General features: G+C 39.4%; 1 non-coding gene across 1 annotated transcript; it reads right to left on the reverse strand.

Annotated features, from left to right (window-relative positions):
- Positions 1–8,876: 8,876 nt before the first annotated feature.
- On the reverse strand, positions 8,877–8,983 carry LOC141634875 (small nucleolar RNA R71). The gene has a single exon (XR_012539593.1). It is a non-coding gene; the product is annotated as a small nucleolar RNA R71 (small nucleolar RNA).
- Positions 8,984–10,010: the final 1,027 nt, after the last annotated feature.

Raw genomic sequence — 10,010 nt, forward strand, 5'->3', positions numbered from 1 at the left:
TGTTTCTCTCTTATCTGAACGAATAGATTTGACTCATATATCGGCAAGCTACATTACATTCTGAGGTTAGAGCTTTATAAACTGGTGACATTCATGACCGGTTTTATTTAGGATGTGAGTAGTACTCTCTTAAGACATGTAACATCAATTTGCTTAAGTATGAGTCTAGTCTTCTTAATACCTGTATGCATTTGGTCTGTGGATGGCGACACATGTTAAGAGAGGCAGTTCCCTTTTATTTCATTCTACCCATGAGCCCCATATAGCCAATTGCCTTTTTGTCCTTTTAGCTACATACTATAATTTTACCTGCCCTAGCCGAGCTAGTAATGAGTAGCTGTTTGGAATGCTTTACTGCAGTTTGGTTATTTTTAGTTGAATTCAGAAGATGGTGGAAGAATTGAAGGGAATGAAAGAAAAATGACGGTTGAAAAAAAAAGAGAAGAAAACAATGAAAAAAAACGGAATATGAAAAAGAAAAAGAAAGAGAAATCACGTGCGAAAAGGAAAAAATGAGAAATTGTACGGATGATTTTCACTCCCATGTCTAATTTATATCTTGTGGGGAGTTGACAAGTATTGATGTTTCGTGAGTTGAGTGCATGGAATTTGCACTGTTTTGTTTTGTTATATTGAGTACGAAGTTGGGATGGAGTTCATATTTGGATTCGTTGTTGCTAGCCTGGCTATTAACCCCACATATCCAAATTCATCTTAGCCCCTTCTTACCCATTACCTCACTTACCCAAATATATGTCCTCGACATGTGTCTTGGTCATTAGTATGGTTGGAATGCGTATGTACGGTTGTAGAGACTTTATTCATGTTAACTGCATGCATGTTCTTGTAGGTCGAGTTAGGTGAGTGTCTTTTCTTCTTTCTATCTTTCACATATATACTCACCTTGTGCCTAATTTTGAGTGATGAGTGACCCGTGAGAGTCTTATACTTTTGAGTCTTGCAAGGTCGACGGTTCAGTAAGTTTGAAACATTGATTTAACTCATTTGCACTTTTCATTTGCCGCTTTGTTAGTTGTTGCATTAAACTAGTTTTGGTGGGTGATTTGTAGCTGATGTGTTGGTCCCGTTCCACTGTTTATTCTTAGTTGCATTCATAGTTTGCTTGGGGACAAGCAAAGGTTTGGTTTGGGGAGATTTGATGCGTGTATTTTATATAAGGTTTTTACCTCATTTTTACACGCATTTCTGTATTATATACGTGGCATCTAGCTACAATTACCCCCGAATATTCTACTTTGGTTCGTTTTATGGAAATTGCTGGAATAAATCAAAGAGGAGCTAAATCGAGCCTAAACTCGTCCTATTTGCATGCGTTTATGGAGAACAAGGAGTCGGAGCTTGGAATCTATCACTTTGAAGACGCGTGAGCTAGTTTCGGAAGGTGTTTAGTGCCTAAACGTACTAAGATATCTCGATCGACTACTTTTCTAGCCGATCGAATGCTTTATATACTGAAGGTTACTCGATCGAGCAGTCCTAGTATTCAATCAAGTAGGCATTACAAGGAGTTACTCGATCGAGTGGTTTAATTCCACTCGATCGAGGGCTTTGGTGCTTAGTTGCTCGATTGAGTGGTTTATTTCCACTCGATCGAGTGGTTTTGCCTGTATTAAAGTTTTTCCGCCTATTTTCGTATGGGCTTTTGTAATTTAGTTATGGATTAGGTATAGAGGGGGATTTTCGTATGCTACTAAATACAGTAGACTGCGTAACTCTTCCTCATTCACTTTTACTCTATCATTTCCTACTGTTTCTTGGATTTTGCTCTCTTTCTACCCTTTTGCTACTCGAATTCGAATTTATGATCGTTATTATTTTTCTTCTTAATTCCTTAATCTTAATTGTTGCTTTATTTCTTTCTTTCCTTCATTTCTATCATCTTTACCCTATTCAATCTCTATTAGCTTTGTTAGTATGTCTAATTTCAATTATTTTTTTTTTTTTTGCTAAAATGTAAGATATATTATAAAGAAGAATAATTACAAAATTATGAGCTATATAGTTCAATACATATCAGCTCATGAGGACATCATATAGCTCCTCCCATCAGGTATCCAAACTCTAACTAAATACGAGGTATATAGCTAGAAATAGATCAAAATATATCAGCTCTCATCTTAAGAAAATCTATCAATGGACTGTACTGATTCTCCTTAGCCAATTAGCATCAGGTCCATGGACTGGACTCTTTATCAAATGCAGGCACCTAGCATTCATCTCTCTCCTGATATCAGCAACAATGCATTCTGGTTTGTGAATTTTGTACTCTAATCTGCACTCATTTCTTTGTTTCCAAATGCCATAAACACACGCACTCACCACAGCTTTCAGCATTCTCTTCCTCAGTCTGGAATGTCTGCATTTAAGGACCCATTGCAGGGTGTCACTTCTAACCATGTTCAAGCCAAGCCACTCACTTATCCCTCCCATCACCCTCCTGCTATAAGCACAATCAAAAAACAAATGCTGGACAGTTTCCTCCTCTTGTTCACAGAGACAACATAAAGATGAGTCACTCACCCCAATTCTCTTTAGCTTATGTCTAGTATTTAGAGCATTCATATACACTAACCAGGCAATAAACCTATGTTTAGGTACTGCCCAATTATGCCAGACCAAATGGGACCACTCCACCTTAGGTTTAACAGTCCTTATCAGGTTATATCCCTCTCTAATCTTATATTCTCTTGGATTCACAATCCAGTTTCCCTGATGAAAACCATGTTGCAGTTCCTCCTTTACATGGCAGATTTTCCTCCAGCTCCAACTCGAGTCTGCAGTCGGTCTGTAATCAGCCCATGAAGCCCCTTTCAGATACACATGACTTATCCACTGAACCTAAAGTTTATCAGGTTTGGCATAGACCCACCAAACGAGCTTCCCAACTGCAGCAGTGTTCCAATGCTGAATGTTTTTGAGACCTAACCCCCCCTCCTTTTTTGGTGCACAGACTGTATCCCAAGCTACCAGAGGAGATTTTGTATATTCAGTTCGACCTTCCCATAAGTAATTCCTGCAGAGACTGTCAATTCTATTCAGCACTCCTTTAGGTATGATAAAAATCATAGCCCAATAATTATGCAGAGTAGCCAAAACAGATTGAATAAGGGTAAGCCTGCCTGCATATGACAATTTTTTGGCACCAATGCTTTGAATTCTATTTATAATCTTATCAGTAAGGCACCTGCAATCATACTTGGTCAATCTTGTGGTTTGGATGGGCACCCCCAGATATTTAAAAGGTAATTGACCCTCAGTGAAACCAGAAACACTCAAAATTTCCTCCTTATCAGCAGAGCTCATCCCATTAAAGTAAGCATTAGATTTCCCTGGGCTCATCTTTAATCCAGAAGATTTAGAGAATGTAGAGAATGCTCTCAGGAGAGTCATTATGGAAGTTTTGTCTCCCTTACAAAAAAGAAGGAGGTCATCAGCAAACATCAAATGGCAAAGCTTAATGTGAGCACACCTTGGATGAAACTTGAATTGGTAATTTTCAGTGGCATAATTCAGCATTCGAGAGAGATATTCCATACAAATAGTGAAGAGAAGAGGGGATAAAGGATCTCCTTGCCTTAGCCCTCTTTGACCCTTGAAGAATCCAAAAGTTTCACCATTAAGGTTCAAGGAGAAGGATGCAATTGTAACACAAGTCATAATCCATTGCCTGAACTTAGGTGGGAACTTCAGTGCAGTTAGCATTTGCTCCAGGAAATTCCATTCAACAGTGCCGTATGCCTTCTGAAGGTCAATTTTAAACAAACACCTAGGGGAGGCCTTATGATTGTTATACATTTTAATGAGATCTTGGCAAATTAATATATTTTCTATAATGCTTCCGCCCTTCACAAATCCTCCCTGATTTTGACAGATGATATCAGGCAAAACCTTAGATAACCTGTTACAAAGAAGCTTTGATATGCACTTGTAAAGCACATTGCAGCAAGCAATGGGCCTGAATTGCAGCACAGTCTTTGGTCTTTCAACTTTGGGGATGAGAGTCATTGTAGTGGCATTAAGTTGCTTGAGTAACTGACCAGTGCTAAAGAAATCTTTAATTGCAGCAGTGATATCAGTCCCTATGATAGACCAAGCATCTTTAAAATACTGACTTGAGTAGCCATCTGGTCCGGGGGATTTCTCATTGGGAATATTGAAGATAGCTTGTTTGATCTCATCATCTGAGACAGGTTCTAAGAGGATAGCCTTATGCTGATCAGAGCAGACCACCCCCTTCCTGACAATAGACTTTTTTACTCTCATAGTATCCCGATGTTGGCCTAATAACTGTGTGTAATATTCCAAGAAAGCCTCGTATATCTTTGTCTCTATCCTTACGTAACACCTCTAATATTCTCCACTTGAATTACAGAATTTCTGATCCTCTTGGCTTTAATAGCATTATGAAAATATGCAGAGTTATAATTTCAATTATTTATATGTTATTGTTGTTGATTCAATAGTGATGCATAGCTAATTTCCCCTGCTAAGACTAGGGGATCCATGATTATGAAGGGATAGTAGTTGCCATATTAGGTTAATGCTGGTGTAGTCTTTGTTGCTAATTGCTGCATTTGTATGTATCTGTCTAATTGAGTCGACGCAATTAAGCATTTAAATCATAGTAAACCTTGACCTTGACCGAAAGGTTGGAAAGGGTGAGACTCGTAGCGAACAATAGGGCACTATAGTGAGGGCGAAAGCTAAGCTATTTGTGCTATAGGACGAATTGAGACTGAAAAGATTTATTCACTGCTCCTTAGACTATACTTGCACTAACCTGAAACCAAGATTACTTGACTGAATGATCATGGTGAACCGTTTGTCTTAACTTCTTTTCTTATCTGCTTAATCCTTTTTCTCTGCCTTATTCTCTTTCTTACTCTCATTAGTTTAGAACAATACAAATAAAAACCCCCCTGTTTGGTTACCGTGACGAACTTAGACAAAGCTGACATTTTCCCATCTCCCTGTGGAAATCGACCCGACTTCCCTAGCTATATTAGTTAGAGCCAGTTGGTTATTTTTGATAGGTATACGACTGCCCTGTCAAAGATAAAGGGAAGGGCGGTTGCAGACTTCCTGGCTGATAACCCGATAGAAGAAACTGAGGTCGTAGATACGTGGTCATTCCCCGATGAAGATATCGTTCATATAGACAACGATACGTGGGACCTCTATTTCGATAGAGCATCGAACTACAGGGGATACGGGATAGAAGTTCTACTCATTTTGCCAGAAGGTGAACATGTTCCCATTTCGATCAAGTTGGACTTTAATGTTCCCAATAACGCGGCCGAATACGAAGCATGCCTACTCGGCCTGCACAGTGCTCTCGAGTTAGGCATCAAAAAGCTTATAGTACATGGGGACTCGTCACTAGTAATCAATCAAGTGGCCGGGACATGGAAAACCTGAAGCGATAGCCTGGCTCCGTACCAAGCAATGATAGAGAAACTAGAAAAGTCTGATCAACATGCCTGATCATATGGATACTATGCCAATATGTGTCGAACGAAGGTCATCACCAGCTTACGTTAACGTAATCGAAGATGCAGAAGAATCCGAGGCTGAACCTTGGTATCAAGCCATTTTGAAATTTAAAGAATCAGGAGAGTATCCAACTGACATGGACAACCGCGGAAAGCGAGCTATTCGAATGCTAGCCGCTCAGTTCATTAGAACCAGTGATGGACAGTTGTACAAAAAGACCGCACAAAACATTCTTCTGCGATGCATAGACTCGGCAACTGCAAAAAGAGTTATGGAAGAAGTCCATGACGGAGAGTGTGGCCCACACATGAATGCCCATATGCTAGTTCGTAAAATCATGAGATTAAGGTATTATTGGACCACGATGGAGACAGATTGTCGCAAATATGTCAGACATTGCCATAATTGCCAAATCTTTGCAAATGTACATGTGCCGCCACCACTGTTATATACTTTGACATCACCATGGCCTTTTTCAACATGGGGAATCGCCATTATCGGAAAAGTCAAGCCATCTGTAACAGGTGGGCATTGTTTCATTCTAGTCGTCATCGATTATTTCACGAAGTGGGTAGAAGTTAAATCATATAAACTGCTACAAGCGAAGCAGGTAGAAAAGTTCATTCAGAATGAAATCATTTGCAGATATGGGGTGCCGCATGCGACCATGGCACTCACTTCCAGGCTGAAACTGCTGTAATACTTGAAAAGTATAAAATCAAACACCACAAGTCGTCACCTTATCCACCTCAAACAAATGGCATGGTGGAAGCCGCTAACAAGACAATCACTATGATTCTCAGGAAGATGACTGGCAATTATCGCGAATGGCCAGAAAAGATACCGTTCGCGCTATGGGGATACAAGACGTCTATTCGTACAGCCACTGGAGCAACTGATGTGACCATAATTAGCGCATATTTAGCCCCCGAATTAGCCTTGTTCCCATGCTTTTTAGTGCATATTTGGGTCATTTCTTATCTTTAGTTCTTTGTTTTGCATATTCTTTGAGATTTTGATCCCTTGGTAGGAAAGGAGTAAGAATCTTGCATTTTCATGGCAAAACGAGACTAAATTGATCGAATCCAATGACCAAGCATCAAGGAGAGACAAGATTAGAAGGCCTTTGTACATATTATAGTAGATGAGCAATGTTGAGAAAGGATCTTTGAGTCCCCAAGGAAATCCCCAAGGAATTTATGAAGAAAAGGGAAGAAAAGAAGAAGAAATCTTGCTGAATAACAATCCGTGCGGATTGACTACAATACGGCCGTCCTCCACCTGCACAATCCGTACGGTTTCATCCCAGGATGCTCGGGTTAGCTCTGCCACAATCCGCCCGGATTCATCACAAGCCGCTCGTGTTCCACCGTCAGAATCCGCCCGTCCCGACACTAATCCGCTCGGATTCCTCTACAGCGCAATTTCGTCTTCTCCAAACTACAAAGAAAGAAGCCATTCCTTCGAAAAATACCGGCTCCTCCCTACTCAATCTAAAAAGTGTAATTACTAGTTTATCCCTTAGTTAACCCTAATGAATCCCCCTAATCTCCACTATAAATACCCCATTAGTCTAATTAGAAGAGGATGTTCTTCTTATCAATTCTTAGAGTAGTTAACACCAATCAAATTTCTCTTTAATTTTGTAATCCACAATTAATCAAGTTCTAATACATGTTTTATTTCCTTAATCTCTCTTTTGTTCATCCTTTATTTTGGGTAATTGAAGATTATTTGGGTTATTATTGGGAGATTGACAACCTCTCAATTAAGCATCAAGTACTTCTTTTATCTTTGCTTTATTCTTGCAATCATTAGTAGGTTTAATTCTCTTAATCTCTTTTTAATTATTGTTAATTACTTTCATTTATTCATCATGTTTCATTTTGTTAGTATGATTGACAACCTTGCTAGCATGATCAACATGATAATGAGTGAGTAGTCTCTTAGCTAGGGTTAATGGGTGATTAGGGGAAACCAACATGGGGAATGATTCATGCTTAAATTAATATGCTTTCATGTTTTATTTGCTTGCTTGTTTTGATCTCAACTCATGCACATGTTATATTTGATGAAATGCTAAGCCTATGAATCCTTGCATTTACCACCATCTCCTATCTTTTCAATGAGACTTGTAACACATAACCCAACTCGAGTCTCATTAGACCATGCATGTTGTTGAGTAGGGAAGACTAAGTCGACTTGTAGGTGTTGTACAATCTAATCGATTCGGCTCCGGGACCCAAACTTTCCTAGGATTATAAGATATAACCCAACTCAATCCATCACAACAATAATTGCTTGCTTATAATTTGAGAACATGTTTGTATGATCAATTCCCATGGTTCCCCTATGACCCCATGACACCCTAGTGCTTTTTAATCAATTGTTTACAACTCTTTAATTCATCTTGCTTGTTTATTTCCATTGATATTTTAGTTTAGTGACCTTCTACATCAACCCAATTTGTGACACTCCTAAGACACCACTAGTTGCAATAGAAATCTCATTTCAATACCCGTCCCTTGGGATCCGACCTTTACTTGCCTCTTTACTAATTGTAGAGTTTTTTATGAAGCTATAAATTGTCTTTTGATTCGGACGTGACCCAACGACCACACCTTAATTTGTGAACACGAAACGGACCGATCAAAAATGGCGCCGTTGCCGGGAACGGTGTTTACTTGATTTAGATTTCCTTTTATTGTTATTAGTTGTGTCTTTCTTCGCCTTGGGGAAGTAAAACTCCTCAAGGTTTGTTCTAATTGTTTTCGAGTTGTTTGATATTTTGCATGTCTAGAAGGTCACAAGGTGATTTGTTACCTTTTGACCGTGAAATTGAAAGAACCTTGACGAACAATAGGAGATTTGCTAGGAGGAATTTGAGAGGTATTAGTGAGGTTGTTCAACCAACCATTGAGTTCATCAACCCTTTCGCAATAGAAGGAGAGGAGAACCCATTACACAATACCCCACAAAATCAACCTACAATGCCTAAATTCTCATCACATTCCGTACCCACCGAGGAGAACCTACCAAATGGTACTCCTACACCACAACATCTAACCGGAAATTTTATTGCCAAATCCGCCTTTATCCAATTAGTCGAAAGGAGCCAATTTGGGGGGATGCCTAGTGAAGACCCTCATTCTCATATGGAAACCTTTTGCGATTATTGTGATGCGATCTCTCAAACCGGTGTGACTCAAGACCAAATTCGATGGGTCTTATTTCCTTTTTCTCTAATCGGCCCCGCGAAACAATGGTTGAAGGGCCTTGACAAGGCCACTCTCGGAATAGATTCTTGGAAGAAGTTGGCTCTAGCTTTCTACAAAAAATTCTACCCACCGGAAAAGACTAACATGCTAAGAGCTCAAATTACGGGTTTTAAACAAAGGGATGAAGAATCTTTGTATGAAGCTTGGGAGCGGTTCAAGAGAATTTGTCGCTCATGTCCTTACCATGGACTTAGCGAATGGTTCTTGGTACAACAATTTTGGAACGGTTTATATGAAGATTCAAGGAACATTCTCAACATGGGATCAAATGGAATGTTCACCGAAGTTGATGACAATCAAACATGGAACAAAATTGAGGAAATGGCGGTCCATAACTCACAATATAGTAGACCTCGCAAAGCTACTAGAGGAGGAAAGCATGAAGTGGACTCCGTTACTCAATTGGGTGCTCAACTTAGTGCTCATATTGACACAATCAATTTGAAGTTTGAAAAAGCTATGGCTAGACTTGAAGAAGTCTCAAAATCACCAAAGCATCATGTTAATGCCATGACGGCATCCTCATCAATCCCAAGTGGGATATGTGAGAATTGTGGAACTTTAGGACATGACCAAAGTGAATGTAGGGGAACAAATGAACAAGTGAATGCTTTCCAAGCATACAAGAGTGGTACCCCTTATTCCAACTATTACAATGAAAACACCAAGTTTCACCCAAATCTCTCATACAAAAGCCAAAATGTTCAAAACCCTCAAACAACATACATTCCACCACCCATGAGAAACCAAAATAAAAGACCCTTTTACAATCAAAACCAAGGTTACCAAAATCAAAATCCATACAATCACCAAAATGACCAAGGTTTTGATGTCCAAAAAGCGGTCCTCCAAATGCAAAAGAATCAACAAGAATTTTTCACTCAAATGCAAAAAGATAGTCAAGCAAAGGAAACCACCATCAACAACATTCTAGCTCACACCAAGATGTTGGAAACACAATTGACTCAACTAGCATCTTCAAGCTCACAAAGACAAAAGGGGCAATTACCACCTCAAAGTAATCCCCCAAGACATGAAACGGTTAGTGCCATTCACTTGAGAAGTGGTACAAGGTATGAAGCACCGAAGAAGCAAGTTGAGGACGAAGTTGTGGAAGCTAGTGATAAGGAAGAAATTGTGCAAAACTCCAAAGATGGAGAATCATCAAAAGAAGAAATTTCAAAGAAAAATGAAGACAAGGTCAAGGAGAAGGAGCCC

Source organism: Silene latifolia, chromosome Y (assembly GCF_048544455.1).
Source record: "Silene latifolia isolate original U9 population chromosome Y, ASM4854445v1, whole genome shotgun sequence".
Lineage (NCBI taxonomy): Eukaryota > Viridiplantae > Streptophyta > Magnoliopsida > Caryophyllales > Caryophyllaceae > Silene > Silene latifolia.